This window comes from Bombina bombina, chromosome 6, assembly GCF_027579735.1.
Source record: "Bombina bombina isolate aBomBom1 chromosome 6, aBomBom1.pri, whole genome shotgun sequence".
Taxonomy (NCBI): Eukaryota; Metazoa; Chordata; class Amphibia; order Anura; family Bombinatoridae; genus Bombina; species Bombina bombina.
In genome coordinates, this window is record NC_069504.1 from 588140425 (window position 1) to 588158624 (window position 18200).

Here is an 18200-nt window from a genome sequence, read left to right on the forward strand (position 1 = left end):
ATTATAGTAAATTCATTTTGTTTTATTTAAATTATATTTAAGTTAGGGGGTGTTAGGGTTAGACTTAGGTTTAGGGGTTAATAACCTTATTATAGTAGCGGCGACGTTGGGGGCGGGAGATTAGGGGTTAATAATTGTAGGTGTGTGGGAGGGAGGGTAGATTAGGGGTTAATAAAGTTTATTATAGTGTTTGCGAGGCGGGAGTGCGGCGGTTTAGGGGTTAATACATTTATTATAGTGGCACGATGTCCGGTTGGCAGATTAGGGGTTAATACTTGCAGTTAGGATGCGGCGACGTTGGGGGGCAGATTAGGGGTTAATAACTATAATGTAGGGATCGGCGACGTTAGGGACAGCAGGTTAGGGGTTAATAGCTATAATGTAGGTGGCGGCGATGTCCGGTCGGCAGATTAGGGGTTAATACTTGTAGTTAGATTGCGGCGACGTTGGGGGGGCAGATTAGGGGTTAATAACTATAATGTAGGGGTCGGCGATGTTAGGGACAGCAGATTAGGGGTTAATAGCTATAATGTAGGTGGCGGCGATGTCCGGTCGGCAGATTAGGGGTTAATACTTGTAGTTAGGATTGCGGCGACGTTGGGGGGGCAGATTAGGGGTTAATAACTATAATATAGGGGTCGGTGACGTTAGGGACAGCAGATTAGGGGTTAATAGCTATAATGTAGGTGGCGGCGATGTCCGGTCGGCAGATTAGGGGTTAATACTTGTAGTTAGATTGCGGCGACATTGGGGGGGCAGATTAGGGGTTAATAACTATAATGTAGGGGTCGGCGATGTTAGGGACAGCAGATTAGGGGTTAATAGCTATAATGTAGGTGGCGGCAATGTCCGGTCGGCAGATTAGGGGTTAATACTTGTAGTTAGATTGCGGCGACGTTGGGGGGGCAGATTAGGGGTTAATAACTATAATGTAGGGGTCGGCGATGTTAGGGACAGCAGATTAGGGGTTAATAGCTATAATGTAGGTGGCGGCGATGTCCGGTCGGCAGATTAGGGGTTAATACTTGTAGTTAGGATTGCGGCAACGTTGGGGGGCAGATTAGGGGTTAATAACTATAATGTAGGGGTCTGTGATGTTAGGGACAGCAGATTAGCGGTTAATAGCTATAATGTAGGTGGCGGCGATGTCCGGTCGGCAGATTAGGGGTTAATACTTGTAGTTAGGATTGTGGCGACGTTGGGGGGGGCAGATTAGGGGTTAATAACTATAATGTAGGGGTCGGCGATGTTAGGGACAGCAGATTAGGGGTTAATAGCTATAATGTAGGTGGTGGCAATGTCCGGTAGGCAGATTAGGGGTTAATACTTGTAGTTAGGATTGCGGCGACTTTGGGGGGGCAGATTAGGGGTTAATAACTATAATGTAGGGGTCTGCGATGTTAGGGACAGCAGATTAGGGGTTAATAGCTATAATGTAGGTGGCGGCGATGTCCGGTCGGCAGATTAGGGGTTAATACTTGTAGTTAGGATTGTGGCGACGTTGGGGGGGGCAGATTAGGGGTTAATAACTATAATGTAGGGGTCGGCGATGTTAGGGACAGCAGATTAGGGGTTAATAGCTATAATGTAGGTGGTGGCAATGTCCGGTAGGCAGATTAGGGGTTAATACTTGTAGTTAGGATTGCGGCGACTTTGGGGGGGGCAGATTAGGGGTTAATAACTATAATGTATAGGTCGGCGATGTTAGGGACAGCAGATTAGGGGTTAATAGCTATAATGTAGGTGGCGGCGGTGTCCGTTCGGCAGATTAGAGGTTAAATAATTTTATTATAGGGTTTGCGATGTGGGCGGGGCCTCGGTTTAGTGGTTCATAGGTAGTTTATGGGTGTTAGTGTACTAAATGGGTGTTAGTGTACTAAAACATATCGAATTTCGGAACCATATCGAGCCAAATTCAGCCGAATTCAGCAGAATTTATTTGAATCCGAATAAATCCGAAACGAATTTATTGGAATCCGAATAAATACAAAACAAATTCATTCAAATTTTGCCAAATTCGATTTGACCCGAACCGAAATTCGAAAAGTCTGAATCGATCCGAACCGAAAACGAACCAAATTTTTTAGCCATGCAAATGTCTACTTCCATATAATTCAGAGAAAATTTTATTAAAACAAATTATATAAAAACCTAAGGGTATTGGTGTTACCCAAGGTATATAAAAACAAATCTGTTTTTTAACAATTGTTTTTATATACCTTAGGTAACACCAATACCCTTAGGTTTTTATATAATTTGTTTTAATAAAATTTTCTCTGAATTATATGGAAGCCTGAGCGTAAATTCATCATCCCCAGCACATGTGCCTTGGCATCAGTTTTGCTGGGACACTGTGAGTTCCCAGCCTGCGTCAATTAGCACACTGGGTGCTGCTCTATTTGTGAGTATAACCACAATACAAGACCTTTTGTACTTTCTCATCACCACAGTATCACACTAGGTGGCGCCCTCTTTTTTGTGATTCTTCATTCACAGATTCCTGGTTGCTGATTTATTATCTGAGAGGAGCTGCCGTGATTATACATAGAAGACTATTTGAGGCCTAATTACTGGACTCACCAACACAGAAGGATATATCTGAACCATCCAGCCTGGAGGCCCAATACCTATTAAGGACTTAGATAAGACATATTGTATATGTATATTTTTTGCACTTCTGTTATTTTTTTTTTTTTTCCAAAATATTTTTTTATTGAGGTGAAAGTAAAAGTTAACAAACAGTGAACCAACAGCACAGGTTAAATACAGAATACATAGTAGTGTTACAGCTTGATACAGTAGACATAGATTAGGCAATCCAAGTACTTGAAGTAAGTATTGGGAAAAAGGTAAGGAGATTTACAGTGACAAACCTGTGCAGGGGTAGGAATGACCTCTAATTTTTTTTTTTACCATAGACCAACCACTGCCTGATATAAGAAAGTGCAATATAGCATGAGTATATATATTTGTGAGTCCTTATAGGAAGGCGAATAATATGTGATAGAATAGGGGAGTATTAAGAGTCAAAGTACTCTAGATAGAGGGAACCCATAGGTTCAGTTATTTAATTAAGGGACTCAGCACTATTCACTGGTGGTGGTATGGTTTAAGGGGGGAGGGGGAGATCAGTGGGCAAGAGCCACTTTTAGTTTGGGGGGGATTTTGGGGGGGGGGGGGGGCCCTAGTGAATGTGAGGAGAGTATAGATAACTTAAGGACTAGACACCTTATAGGGGTCTAACAGTAAGGCTGCTTAATCATAAGCTCCAATGTTTATACTAGTAGATATAATATAGAAGGAGACATCATAGAGATAATCTATATAGGGGTAGAAGACCCTGATACCTAAGTCTAGAAGCTAAACAGTGAGAAGTTCAGGAGTGTATAGATGAGGGGGTGAAAAGCGTAAATCATGTAGCACATATATTCTGAGTTAATTTCTCATGTAACCTATATTACAATATATGTCAGCTCCCTGCCGAAAAAGCCTGCAAGTTTAAATAAGCAAGAAATAAAAATTTATATGCCGGACCGTGCCTTCCCAGTTAGCACCGCCCAGCAGTAACTAGCAATACTTGTATGGAGACACTGTAATGGCTAGACAGCGTATCTCTAAATTTAAGGGAGCTGTTTGGAGATGCAAAATGGTATACGTTTCATTAAAAAAAAAGATCACCTCTCCATCTAACTGAGGGTTGGAACATAATATGTTTCCCATCAAGCTATATATATCTTATTTATAATAAACCTCATGAGATAGTTTCTAGTGTAATGATACTGTTATTAGGTTGGGCAAAGCTAGTAGATAGATCAGAAGATAACTAACGTAATATGCTGGTAGTAGGTAAAGTAACAATGATGCTGTTTTGAGCCTTAAGCGTAGGGGAGACAGATTGCAATCAGGTAGCTGGTAAAGGATAATAATATCTGCATCTAACCAGATACGTCATACTAGAGCTAGAATCAATAACATTCATTTCTCAACATATACAAATACTTGAGTAAAGTTTATAAGATAACAGTAACTAGTTAAGCGTATGGTTATTGTAAACACTTCAAACAAGGGGTGACATGAGGACAAAGTAGAAGTAAGACCATGAACAGCCAATAGATCACCACATCAGACATGGTAAGCATATCGTCATTAGTGTTACTCAGTAGGGCTGAGGGGTAGCTTGAGAGACCTTTTGAAATTTATGTGTGACTACATTAACAAATATAGATCTGTAATACTAAGCAGGAAAGGGGTTTCAGTTAGGAACTATGAACATGCAACATTGATATTGATAAGGTATAATAGAAGCTCATGGGGTTAACAGTATTAGCATATGAACAAGCTGGGGTTTACAAAACTCAGATAATAGTATGGTTGATTTGAACCCCTATCAACTCTGATGGTGCCAAATGGGACAGGGCTAATAATCAAACAGACCAATATTGGGACTATCCTCCTGGGTCGAAAGAGTTAATTAACTTTCCATCATGAAATAGTTCAGTTGCTTTCTTGCAGATCCCAAGCTTCTGAAAGCCTTGCAAAAGTGTTATATCAAAGTTACTGAGTGCCTTTGAAGGGATGCGGCTTAATGAGGGAGCGCGAATATGTATAGGATTGCGCTGTTTATTGGTTCTCCTTATGGCAGTGTAAAGATCCTCAAGTCGTCTCCAGGTGGGTGTGGTGATTTGTGCCTGCGGCCCAGCACTTAGCCGGGTGGACTGGCGAGATGAGAGTAAAGCTGCTGCAGATGTCAGAGGCATAGGGACATGGTCTGGTTTACTTATAGACCGCTCAGGAGAGGCATCGGGTGGTGAGTAGGTGGAGGGTCTGGTCGTATATGGAGGGGTATGCGGGAGCGCGGTGTTACAGATCTCCGTGAGCGCCTGAGGGTCTGCGCATAGTACCGCTCGGGGCCGGTCCTCCAATGTCTCATCAGGTATAGCATGAAGACCAGGACGGCCCTCATCCGAGCCCATAGAGCGGATGTCGAGAGTCAGCAGGCTATAGTGCAGGTCCATCTGCTTTCCCAAACCCTCAAGGAGGGCTGCAACCATCTCCGGCTCTATCTCCATGATGCGCTGTAAACAGATAGCGATATAGTAGCTGGGAGTTAGAGGTGTTATGGAGTAGTCCAATGTTATGTCTTCTGTAATGCTTCCTTTACTTTAGCTCCCGTGGCTGGGTCTGTATGAAAGGAGAGTCCGCGTGGTAGGCCTCTGTCTCACACGATGTGCTCATACCAGCAAACTTCAGTGGTAAAGTGGCGATAAAAGCATGTATTTTGAGAGCGGAGTATTTCAGCAAGCTAGAGATATAGTTAGTCTATTCAGACTGTGAATGGCTCCCAAAGGAATCATAAGTTTAGGTTATCAAGCTGCAGAGCTGCAGAATTTTGCGTCCGCCATAGTTGCCTCCTGGCCACGCCCCTGCACTTCTGTTATTAATATTATTCTCTATATTCCACTACTCCTAATGGTCATATCGAATTTACAGGGAGTGCAGAATTATTAGGCAAATGAGTATTTTGACCACATCATCCTCTTTATGCATGTTGTCTTACTCCAAGCTGTATAGGCTTGAAAGCCTACTACCAATTAAGCATATTAGGTGATGTGCATCTCTGTAATGAGAAGGGGTGTGGTCTAATGACATCAACACCCTATATCAGGTGTGCATAATTATTAGGCAACTTCCTTTCCTTTGGCAAAATGGGTCAAAAGAAGGAATTGACAGGCTCAGAAAAGTCAAAAATAGTGAGATATCTTGCAGAGGGATGCAGCACTCTTAAAATTGCAAAGCTTCTGAAGCGTGATCATCGAACAATCAAGCGTTTCATTCAAAATAGTCAACAGGGTCGCAAGAAGCGTGTGGAAAAACCAAGGCGCAAAATAACTGCCCATGAACTGAGAAAAGTCAAGCGTGCAGCTGCCAAGATGCCACTTGCCACCAGTTTGGCCATATTTCAGAGCTGCAACATCACTGGAGTGCCCAAAAGCACAAGGTGTGCAATACTCAGAGACATGGCCAAGGTAAGAAAGGCTGAAAGACGACCACCACTGAACAAGACACACAAGCTGAAACGTCAAGACTGGGCCAAGAAATATCTCAAGACTGATTTTTCTAAGGTTTTATGGACTGATGAAATGAGAGTGAGTCTTGATGGGCCAGATGGATGGGCCCGTGGCTGGATTGGTAAAGGGCAGAGAGCTCCAGTCCGACTCAGATGCCAGCAAGGTGGAGGTGGAGTACTGGTTTGGGCTGTTATCATCAAAGATGAGCTTGTGGGGCCTTTTCGGGTTGAGGATGGAGTCAAGCTCAACTCCCAGTCCTACTGCCAGTTTCTGGAAGACACCTTCTTCAAGCAGTGGTACAGGAAGAAGTCTGCATCCTTCAAGAAAAACATGATTTTCATGCAGGACAATGCTCCATCACACGCGTCCAAGTACTCCACAGCGTGGCTGGCAAGAAAGGGTATAAAAGAAGAAAATCTAATGACATGGCCTCCTTGTTCACCTGATCTGAACCCCATTGAGAACCTGTGGTCCATCATCAAATGTGAGATTTACAAGGAGGGAAAACAGTACACCTCTCTGAACAGTGTCTGGGAGGCTGTGGTTGCTGCTGCACACAATGTTGATGGTGAACAGATCAAAACACTGACAGAATCCATGGATGGCAGGCTTTTGAGTGTCCTTGCAAAGAAAGGTGGCTATATTGGTCACTGATTTGTTTTTGTTTTGTTTTTGAATGTCAGAAATGTATATTTGTGAATGTTGAGATGTTATATTGGTTTCACTGGTAAAAATAAATAATTGAAATGGGTATATATTTGTTTTTTGTTAAGTTGCCTAATAATTATGCACAGTAATAGTCACCTGCACACACAGATATCCCCCTAAAATAGCTATAACTAAAAACAAACTAAAAACTACTTCCAAAACTATTCAGCTTTGATATTAATTAGTTTTTTGGGTTCATTGAGAACATGGTTGTTGTTCAATAATAAAATTAATCCTCAAAAATACAACTTGCCTAATAATTCTGCACTCCCTGTATATCATCATTTTGTATGATCAAACACATTGGTTTACATAGACCTATTACATAGATCTCTTGTGTACAGCGCCCCCTAAAATTGGACACATCAGTGTTATCAACAGGTTTGGTCTATTAACCCCTAAACCTGCCAACCCCCCACAACGCACTGAACCTAATTTACCTATTAACTCCTACACCGCTAACCCCCACAATGCAAAAAACTAATTTAATGACTAAGCCCCCTAACCTAACACCCCCTAAATTAACCCCTTAATTACAATAAAAATAAACTACATTACTATAAAAAAATACACAAAAAATTATATTACCTTAATCTAACATTACAGAAAATAAAAAGGCTAACGTTACAAAAAATAATAAACACATTATCCAAAATAAAAAAATTAAACCTAATCCCTATGAGAATAAAAAAGCCCCCCCAATAAAAACACCCCCTAATCTAATGCTAAACTACCAATAGCCCTCAAAAGGGCTTTTTGTAGGGCATTGCCCTAAGTTAAACAGCTCTTTTACATTAAAAATAAACAAAGTCTCCCCTAACAGTAAACCCCCCCACCTACCAAACCCTCCAAAATTAAAAAAAAAAACTAACACTAAAAAAATCTTAACTACCTGGAAACATTTTTTCACTGTAAGAGCAATAAAATTGTGGAACTCATTACCAAAGGAGGTCGTGAATGCCAATACCCTAGATACATTTAAAAATTATTTGGATACATTTCTGTCTATAAACAAAATTCATGGATATGATTGCTAGTATTAAATGGGTCACCTTTTAGTGGGATTATTTAAGCTTAACTGGAGCTTTTTGTATATATTTCAGATTTATATAGGTTGAACTCGATGGACTTCGGTCTTTTTTCAACCTCATCTACTATGTTACTATGTTACCCATTGCCCTGAAAAGGGCTTTTTCATGGGCATTGCCCTTAAATTTAGCTCTTTTAAGAAAGCCCCAAAAAAACCTCTTAAAATTATTTTTCTTTTTTAAAAAAAAACTTACACTAAAGCCCCAAATAGGTATTCACAGTTTCAGAAGTTCGACGGAGAAGGTCTTCTTCCAGACGGGTCCATCATCTTCATCCACAGCGAAGGTCCGGAGCAGCCTTCCCAGATGTGGGGATCCTCGGCGGCGGTGGCTCTCCTTGGTGGTGGCTCTCCTCGGCCCCATATATATGAAATCTTATTGGCTGATTTGAACAGCCAATAGGATTTTAGTTGCTTTAATCCTATTGGCTGTTTGGAAAAATTCAGCCAATAGGAATGCAAGGTACCCCAAATTGATTGCAGTACCTTGCATTCTTTCTTCAGTATACCACGGACAATCGGATGAAGAGGAGCCTCCATGCCCCTGAGGACCGCAGCCGCTGCCGCGGACCGCCACCACCGAGGATCGCCACATCTGGGAAGACCGCTCCAGACCTCTGCTCTGCGCCGCCTTTGCTGTGGATGAAGATGATGGACCCGTCTGGAAGAAGACCTTCTCTGCCGGACTTCTGAAACCATGAGTACCTATTTGGGGCTTTAGTGTAAGGTTTTTTTTTTATTTTATTTTTTTAATTTAGGATTTTTGGGCTTTCTTAAAAGAGCTAAATGCCCTTTTAAGGGCAATGTCCATACAAATGCCCTTTTCAGGGCAATGGGTAGTTTAGTTTTTTTAGTGATAGTTTTTTTTTATTTTGGGAGGTTTTGGTGGGTGGGGGGGTTTTACTGTTAGGAGGGACTTTGTTTATTTTTAATGTAAAAGAACTGTTAAACTTAGGGCAATGCCCTACAAAAAGCCCTTTTAAGGGCTATTGGTAGTTTAGTATTAGATTAGGGGGTGTTTTTATTTTGGGGACCTTTTTATTTTCATAGGTATTAGGTTTAATTTTTTAATTTTGGATAATGTCTTTATTTTTTTCTGTAGTTCTGTTTTTTATTTTTTGTATTTACAACATATAGACTGCCCTTTGAGCAGGCTTACCAACTAGTCTATTTATAAATACATAGAACACATTCTGCTAAAAGAGAACTAAAGGAACTATAGGAGGAAGATGCAAGAAGCAAAGCAAAGAGAGTAAAGTAGAAGAGAAAGGTAAAGGTATTTTTAATATCAGTAAAATACCACTATCAAATGAAGAACTAAGAGTTCTAGGATTTTCTATTGCTCCTAGTAGAAGTCTAAATAAATGTGAGACGCATTTGCATGTCAAGACATTTGTAAGGAATTTAACTTAATTTTATCAAAAATAAAATTGATAGGGAAGTCATACACAATTTACAAGATAACAAACAAGTCACTATTAAACCAGAAGTTAAGGGAGAGTATTGGTTATGGACACTGATTACTACCTAGAATAGGCCAAGAGAATTCTTGGGGATGAGAGAACTTATAAGAGATTAGACCTAGACCCTACTAAAAAAATTCACAAACAACTCGTGTATTCTGGATAGGGGGAAGGATTTGGGGATTCTAAATGAGGGACAAAATAACTTTCTTAGGCTTCAGTTCCCTAGAATGCCCATCTTCTATTTCCTCCCTAAAATCCACAGAAATATACAGATACCACCAGGGAGACCAATAATTTCAGGTATTCAGGGCCGGATTGGGCCGCCGGGATACCGGGAAAAATCCCGGTGGGCCGGTGGCTGGTGGGCCGGCAGCTGACAGCTGCACATAGTGTGTGTGGAGAGGAGCAAGCAGCACCGCAGAACAGTGTGAGGGAGCGCAGCTGCGCAGTGGCTGTTACTTTGCCCCAAAAATTACAGTGAGTATAGTGAGAACCTCCTTCCCCACTATGTGCCGCCCACATATCAGACTGAGAGTGTTGCTGAGGTGACATAGCTTGTGCGCGTACCCCCACCACACATGATCAGCTCTGCTCTCCTCTCCACGGACCAGAGACGCAAGTTGCGCAACCACCCCTGTGACGGCGTGACGTCATTCACGCTGCCTGTTACCCAGCAAACAGCAGCTGCTGCCGCGCTGCGTGTTAGCCCTCACTGTCCCGCCGCCTGATGGATCCATGCAGGAAAGGAATCAGCAGGATAACTTATTTAGCAAGTTATTGTGAATGAGAGGCCGCCGGACACAAGCAAGTGATTACCGGGGCGTGTAGTAGGGATCCACAGGCGCTGTAATTCCACATGTCCCTAGTAGTTTATGTTATAATCCGTTGGCTGCTAAAGAGGTAGCAGTCCTCTCTGGCAGCCAAGGGGTTAATTGAATACTGTGTTATGCTGCTGGTGGGTCTGCATGCTGTATGTACACATCATTTATTAAATATCTTGTATATTGTGGCAGTGTATGTATAATATATAAATGTGTTATGTGTGTGTAATATATATATATATATATATATATATATATATATAATTTATTATGACATTGTAGTGATCAACTAATTTAATCATTGGTGAAATCTGAGCCGGAGGGGGCGGGACTGAGCTGAAGGGGGTGGGGCTAACCTGAAGGGGGCGGGGCTGGGCCGGGCCATACAAATTTCCAGGGCCGGTCTGATTTCCCAATCCGGCCCTGCAGGTATTGCTTCCCTAACCTCAAACTTATCACAGTACGTAGACACATTTCTTCAGAAATATGTTAAGAATTTCGACTCCTATCTAAGAGATTCAACTAATCTATTTCAGATCCTTAAAAGAATAGTTTGGGAAGACAATCTAATATTAGTCACCTGTGATGTTACATCACTTTATACTGTCATCGATCATAAATTAGGGATTGCAGAAGTTAAAAAAATTCTCACAAGAGACTCTGAATTAGAGGCAGAACAACAAGTCTTCATTTGAGAAAGGATAGCTTTTATTTTAAAACATAATTTTTTTACCTTCAATAATAAATATTACATACAAATTGAAGGGTAACTGAGAGGAAGTTTTACTCGAGATCGGTGCAAGCCTCATGTTACATAAAATATATATAGATGATATCATCATGATATAGAGAAGATCTGATAAAAGCCTAACGGCTAGATTTAGAGTTTTGTCAGTAACGACCCGCGTAGCTAACGCTGGCTTTTTTCTGGCCGCACCTTTAAAATAACTCTGGTATTGAGAGTCCACAGAATGGCTGCGTTAGGCTCCAAAAAAGGAGCGTATAGCATATTTAACGCAACTTCAACTCTCGATACCAGAGTTGCTTACGGACGCGGCCAGCCTCAAAAACGTGCTCGTGCCCGATTCCCCCATAGGAAACAATGGGGCTGTTTGAGCTGGAAAAAAACCTAACACCTGCAAAAAAGCCGCGTTCAGCTCCTAACGCAGCCCCATTGTTTGCTATGGGGAAACACTTCCTACGTCTGCACCTAACACTCTAACATGTACCCCAAGTCTAAACACCCCTAACCTTACACTTATTAACCCCTATTCTGCCGCCCCCGCTATCGCTGACCCCTGCATATTATTATTAACCCCTAGTCTGCCACTCCGTAAACCGCCGCTACTTACATTATCCCTATGTACCCCTAATCTGCTGTCCCTAACACCGCCGACCCCTATATTATATTTATTAACCCCTAATCTGCCACCCACAACGTCGCCTCCACCTGCCTACACTTATTAACTCCTAATCTGCCGACCGGACCGCACCGCTATTATAATAAAGTTATTAACCCCTAATCCACCTCACTAACCCTATAATAAATAGTATTAACCCCTAATCTGCTCTCCCTAACATCGCCGACACCTAACTTCAAACATTAACCCCTAATCTGCCGACTGGAGCTCACCGCTATTCTAATAAATGTATTAACCCCTAAAGCTAAGTCTAACCCTAACACTAACACCCCCTAAGTTAAATATAATTTAAATCTAACGAAATTAATTAACTCTTATTAAATAAATTATTCCTATTTAAAGCTAAATACTTACCTGTAAAATAAATCCTAATATAGCTACAATATAAATTATAATTATATTATAGCTATTTTAGGATTAATATTTATTTTACAGGTAACTTTGTATTTATTTTAACCAGGTACAATAGCTATTAAATAGTTAAGAACTATTTAATAGCTAAAATAGTTAAAATAATTACAAAATTACCTGTAAAATAAATCCTAACCTAAGTTACAATTAAATCTAATACTACACTATCAATAAATTAATGAAATACAATACCTACAATTACCTACAATTAAACCTAACACTACACTATCAATAAATTAATTAAATACAATACCTACAAATAACTACAATGAAATAAACTAACTAAAGTACAAAAAATAAAAAAGAACTAAGTTACAAAAAATAAAAAAATATTTACAAACATAAGAAAAATATTACAACAATTTTAAACTAATTACACCTACTCTAAGCCCCCTAATAAAATAACAAAGCCCCCCAAAATAAAAAATACCCTACCCTATTCTAAATTACAAAAGTTCAAAGCTCTTTTACCTTACCAGCCCTGAACAGGGCCCTTTGCGGGGCATGCCCCAAAGAATTCAGCTCTTTTTCCTGTAAAAAAAAACATACACTACCCCCCCCCCAACATTACAACCCACCACCCACATACCCCTAATCTAACCCAAACCCCCCTTAAATAAACCTAACACTAAGCCCCTGAAGATCTCCCTACATTATCTTCACCTCACCGAGTATCACCGATCGGTCCTGGCTCCAAAATCTTCATCTAAGCCCAAGCAGGGGCTAGACATCCATCATCCGACGGCTTAAGAAGTCCAGAAGAGGCTCCAAAGTCTTCATCCTATCCAGGAAGAAGAGTAGATCTGGACCGGCAACCATCATCTTCCAAGCGGCATCTTCTATCTTCATCCGATGAGGACCGGCTCCATCTTGAAGACCTCCACCGCGGACCTATCTTCTTCCGACGACGACTTCCCGACGAATGACGGTTCCTTTAAGGGACGTCATCCAAGATGGCATCCCTCGAATTCCGATTGGCTGATAGGATTCTATCAGCCAATCGGAATTAAGGTAGGAAAATTCTGATTGGCTGATGGAATCAGCCAATCAGAATCAAGTTCAATCCGATTGGCTGATTCAATCAGCCAATCAGATTGAGCTCGCATTCTATTGGCTGTTCCGATCAGCCAATAGAATGCGAGCTCAATCCGATTGGCTGATCGGATCAGCCAATCGGATTGAACTTGATTCTGATTGGCTGATTCCATCAGCCAATCAGAATTTTTCTACCTTAATTCCGATTGGCTGATAGAATCCTATCAGCCAATCGGAATTCGAGGGATGCCATCTTGGATGACGTCCCTTAAAGGAACCGTCATTCGTCGGGAAGTCGTCGTCGGAAGAAGATAGGTCCGCGGTGGAGGTCTTCAAGATGGAGCCGGTCCTCATCGGATGAAGATAGAAGATGCCGTTTGGAAGATGATGGTTGCCGGTCCGGATCTACTCTTCTTCCCAGATAGGATGAAGACTTTGGAGCCTCTTCTGGACTTCTTCAGCCGTCGGATGATGGATGTCTAGCCCCCGCTTGGGCTTAGATGAAGATTTTGGAGCCAGGACCGATCGGTGATACCCGGTGAGGTGAAGATAAGGTATAAAGATCTTCAGGGGCTTAGTGTTAGGTTTATTTAAGGGGGGTTTGGGTTAGATTAGGGGTATGTGGGTGGTGGGTTGTAATGTTGGGGGGGTTAGTGTATGTTTTTTTTTACAGGCAAAAGAGCTGAATTCTTTGGGGCATGCCCCGCAAAGGGCCCTGTTCAGGGCTGGTAAGGTAAAAGAGCTTTGAACTTTTGTAATTTAGAATAGGGTAGGGCATTTTTTATTTTGGGGGGCTTTGTTATTTTATTAGGGGGCTTAGAGTAGGTGTAATTAGTTTAAAATTGTTGTAATATTTTTCTTATGTTTGTAAATATTTTTTTATTTTTTTGTAACTTAGTTCTTTTTTATTTTTTGTACTTTAGTTAGTTTATTTCATTGTAGTTATTTGTAGGTATTGTATTTAATTAATTTATTGATAGTGTAGTGTTAGGTTTAATTGTAACTTAGGTTAGGATTTATTTTACAGGTAATTTTGTAATTATTTTAACTATTTTAGCTATTAAATAGTTCTTAACTATTTAATAGCTATTGTACCTGGTTAAAATAAATACAAAGTTACCTGTAAAATAAATATTAATCCTAAAATAGCTACAATATAATTATAATTTATATTGTAGCTATATTAGGATTTATTTTACAGGTAAGTATTTAGCTTTAAATAGGAATAATTTATTTAATAAGAGTTAATTAATTTTGTTAGATTTAAATTATATTTAATTTAGGGGGTGTTAGTGTTAGGGTTAGACTTAGCTTTAGGGGTTAATACATTTATTAGAATAGCGGTGAGCTCCAGTAGGCAGATTAGGGGTTAATGTTTGAAGTTAGGTGTCAGCGATGTTAGGGAGGGCAGATTAGGGGTTAATAAATAAAATATAGGGGTCGGCGGTGTTAGGGGCAGCAGATTAGGGGTACATAGCTATAATGTAGGTGGCTGCTCTTTGCGGTCGGCAGATTAGGGGTTAATAAGTGTAGGTAGCTGGCGGCGACGTTGTGGGGGCAGATTAGGGGTTAATAAATATAATATAGGGGTCGGCGGTGTTAGGGGCAGCAGATTAGGGGTACATAAGGATAACGTAGGTGGCGGTCGGCAGATTAGGGGTTAAAAAAATTTAATCGAGTGTCGGCGATGTGGGGGGGCCTCGGTTTAGGGGTACATAGGTAGTTTATGGGTGTTAGTGTACTTTAGGGCACAGTAGTTAAGAGCTTTATGAACCGGAGTTAGCCCAGAAAGCTCTTAACTACTGACTTTTTTCTGTGGCTGGAGTTTTGTCGTTAGATTTCTAACGCTCACTTCAGCCACGACTCTAAATACCGGAGTTAGAAAGATCCCATTGAAAAGATTGGATACGCAAATGACGTAAGGGGATCTGCGGTATGGAAAAGTCGCGGCTGAAAAGTGAGCGTTAGACCCTTTTTTGAGTGACTCCAAATACCGGCGGTAGCCTAAAACCAGCATTAGGAGCCTCTAACGCTGGTTTTCACGGCTACCGCCAAACTCCAAATCTAGGCCTAAATGAACTATTTCTTTCAATGAATAGGAATAATCAGGGTCTTAGTTCTACCCATAACTATAGTCAAACCAATATTGCATTTCTTGACTTAGATTCATGTTTAAGACCTTGTGGTTTTGAAACAAAGACATACTTTATGGCCGTAGATTCCAACAACTATATCCATATGGAGAGTAGCCATCACAAAAATTGTAAATCTAACATACCAGTAGGCCAATGTCTAAGAGTGAGAAATAATTGTACACAAATAGGGGATTTAGAGACCCAGGTATCTATACTTGAACAGAGATTTAGTGAGAGGGGATATAAAAATCAAGATATAGCTAAAGCAGTGGAGAGAGCCAGGAATACAGAAAGAACAGAATTACTAGAAAATTAGATTTGAATTCCAGCTAATCAAAATTCCTTAGACATACCATTTATAATTAACTATAGAAGTGATCATGGAATAATTAAAAAGATTATTCAGAAACACTGGCATCTGGTCAAAAATGACCCAGTAATAGGCGACAGAGTACCACCTTATCCGAAAATTGTATATAGAAAGACGAAAAATCTAAAGTCCCTTCTAGACCCGAGTGAATTTAAAGGAACTAAGAGAGAAGTAAGAGATAGAGACATATAGCTATGATATTAAGGTTTTTTTCTGTGCTTCACTTGTATGGCATGTAGATACAGTACCAAGAAAAAAGAAATAATATTACTAAATTTAGATAAGCCTTTAATTATCAGACACTATCAGATGCAGTCAAAAAGGTGTGATATATATGTTACAGTGTTTGTGCAATTTGATTTACATTGGTAAAATGACCAGGATGTTATGCAACAGAATCAGAGAACCACTGTGTAACATTGATAATGGTAGTTTGGATACATACCTGTATAAACACTTTAGGGAAGTGCATTAAAATAATCGTAAGGATCTGAAATATTGGGGCATCTGTAAAGTTCGCCCAGATAGGAAAAAGGGCAATTTTGAGAATAAACTTTTATTAAAAGAAGCAGAACTAGGGGGCGGAACCAACTACTAAAGCAGCCAGACTTGTTTTTCCTCAGCTCCAGGCATTCAGCTATAAAATTAAGAAATATATTATATCCAAAAGCCTAAAACTACTTTGTTTATACTTTGTATAAAAATACTGGCTGCTTCGAGCTCCAAGCTACAAGTGATGTAAGAGTTGCCATAATCGTGGTTTCTCATTGTTATACATCTACCAAAAACACCACGTGGGACCACAGAACTTCATTGATTTACCTCTAACTTATCTACTATGGAGGTGCTACAGATTTGGGAGCAGAACACTCAGCGACTCTTGGAGAGGCATTATCGCAGCCTAGCTGATGATTTATTGTCGCTATTAGAATATCTATCTGAGCCAGTACAGAAGAAGACTAGAAGCGCTGACCGGATGTCAATTGGAAGGGGCCGGGATGCTACGGAGGGCCACACTATGTTGCGACTAGAGACCTGGCCGAGATCGGCTCCTTTATTAATAGGGGCTTATCAAACAGGAGAGAGAATCTGTGATTCTAATAGCTCCTGCATGGCCTTGCAGGATCTGGTTCGCGGAAGATGTCATCTCTTCCTCATTGGAAGTTACCTCTGAGGAAGGACATTCGACTTCAGGGTCCTTTCCTCCACCCAAATCTGGATTCTCTGAAGCTGACTGCTTGGAGATTGAATGCCTAGTTTTGGCTAGATGTGGCTTCTCTGAGAAGGTCATAGATACCATGCTTATGGCTCGTAAGCCTGTTACTTGCATTATTTACCATAAGGTATGGCGTAAATTCCTATATTGGTGTGATTCGAAGGGTTTCTTTTGGAACAGAGTAAGGGTTTCTCTAATTTCGGCTTTTCTTCAGGAGGGCCTGGAGAAGGGTTTGTCAGTCATTACTCTGAAGTGTCAGATTTCTGCACTGTCTATTCTTTTGCACAAACGTCTGGCAGATATACCAGATGTTCAAACTTTTGTTCAGGCCCTGGTCAGAATCAGACCTGTGTTTAAACCTGTTGCTCCTCCTTGGAGCCTTAATCTTGTTCTTAAAGTTTTGCAGCAGGCTCCGTTTGAGCCAATGCATTCTGTTGGTATTAAATACTATCTTGGAAGGTTTTGTTTCTTATTGCTATTTCTTCTGCTCGCAGAGTTTCTGATCTTTCGGTTCTGCAGTGTGATTCCCCTTACCTTATTTTTCATGCTGATAAGGCAGGCCTCTGTACTAAGATGGGGTTTCTCCCTAAGGTAGTGTTGGAACTCAATATTAATAAGGAAATTGGTGTTCTTTCTTTTTGCCCCAATCCTTCTTCCCAGAAGGAACATCTTTTGCATAACTTGGATGTTGTGCGTGCTTTAAAATTTTACCTTCAAGCAACTAAGGATTTTCAGCAGACTTCTGCCCTGTTTGTGGTTTTCTCGTGTAAATGTAGGGGTCAGAAGGCCACTTGTACCATTTTTTCTCTCTGGTTGAGAAGTGTTATCAGTTTAGCCTATGAGACAGCTGGACAACAGCCTCCTGAGAGAATTACGGCTCATTCCACTAGAGCTGTCTCCTCTTCCTGGACTTTCAAAAATAAAGCTTCTGTAGAGCAGATTTGCAAGGCGGCTACATGGTCCTCTATACATTCCTTTTCCAAATTCTACAAATTTGATACTTTTGCCTTGGCTGAGGCTTTCTTTGGGAGAAAAGTTCTTCAAGCAGTGGTGCCTTCAGTTTAGGTCTGCCTGTCTTGTTCTGCCTCCCTTTCATTCTGTGTTCTCTAGCTTGGGTATTGGTTCCCATTAGTAATTGGAATTAATTGTGGACTCTCCATGTCATAGGAAAGAAAACAAAATTTATGCTTACCTGATAAATTTATTTATCAGGTTTAAACCCGCCCTTGTTTAAATTAAGACAAAAAATTTTTGTACATACCTCAGGCACCTCTATACCCTTGTGTTATTTTCTTTATCCGTTTTCCTTTGGCTAAATTAAAAGGAAAATTAAATTGCTCTGTGTGACAATTTATTTATTATTAAATAAGGATAAATGAGAATGTAACTTTTTTTATTTGTTGCAATTTTGGGGGTTATGGGTAAGGGAAGTGAAGCTTAACAGCTCTGCTGGGGTGCTCTT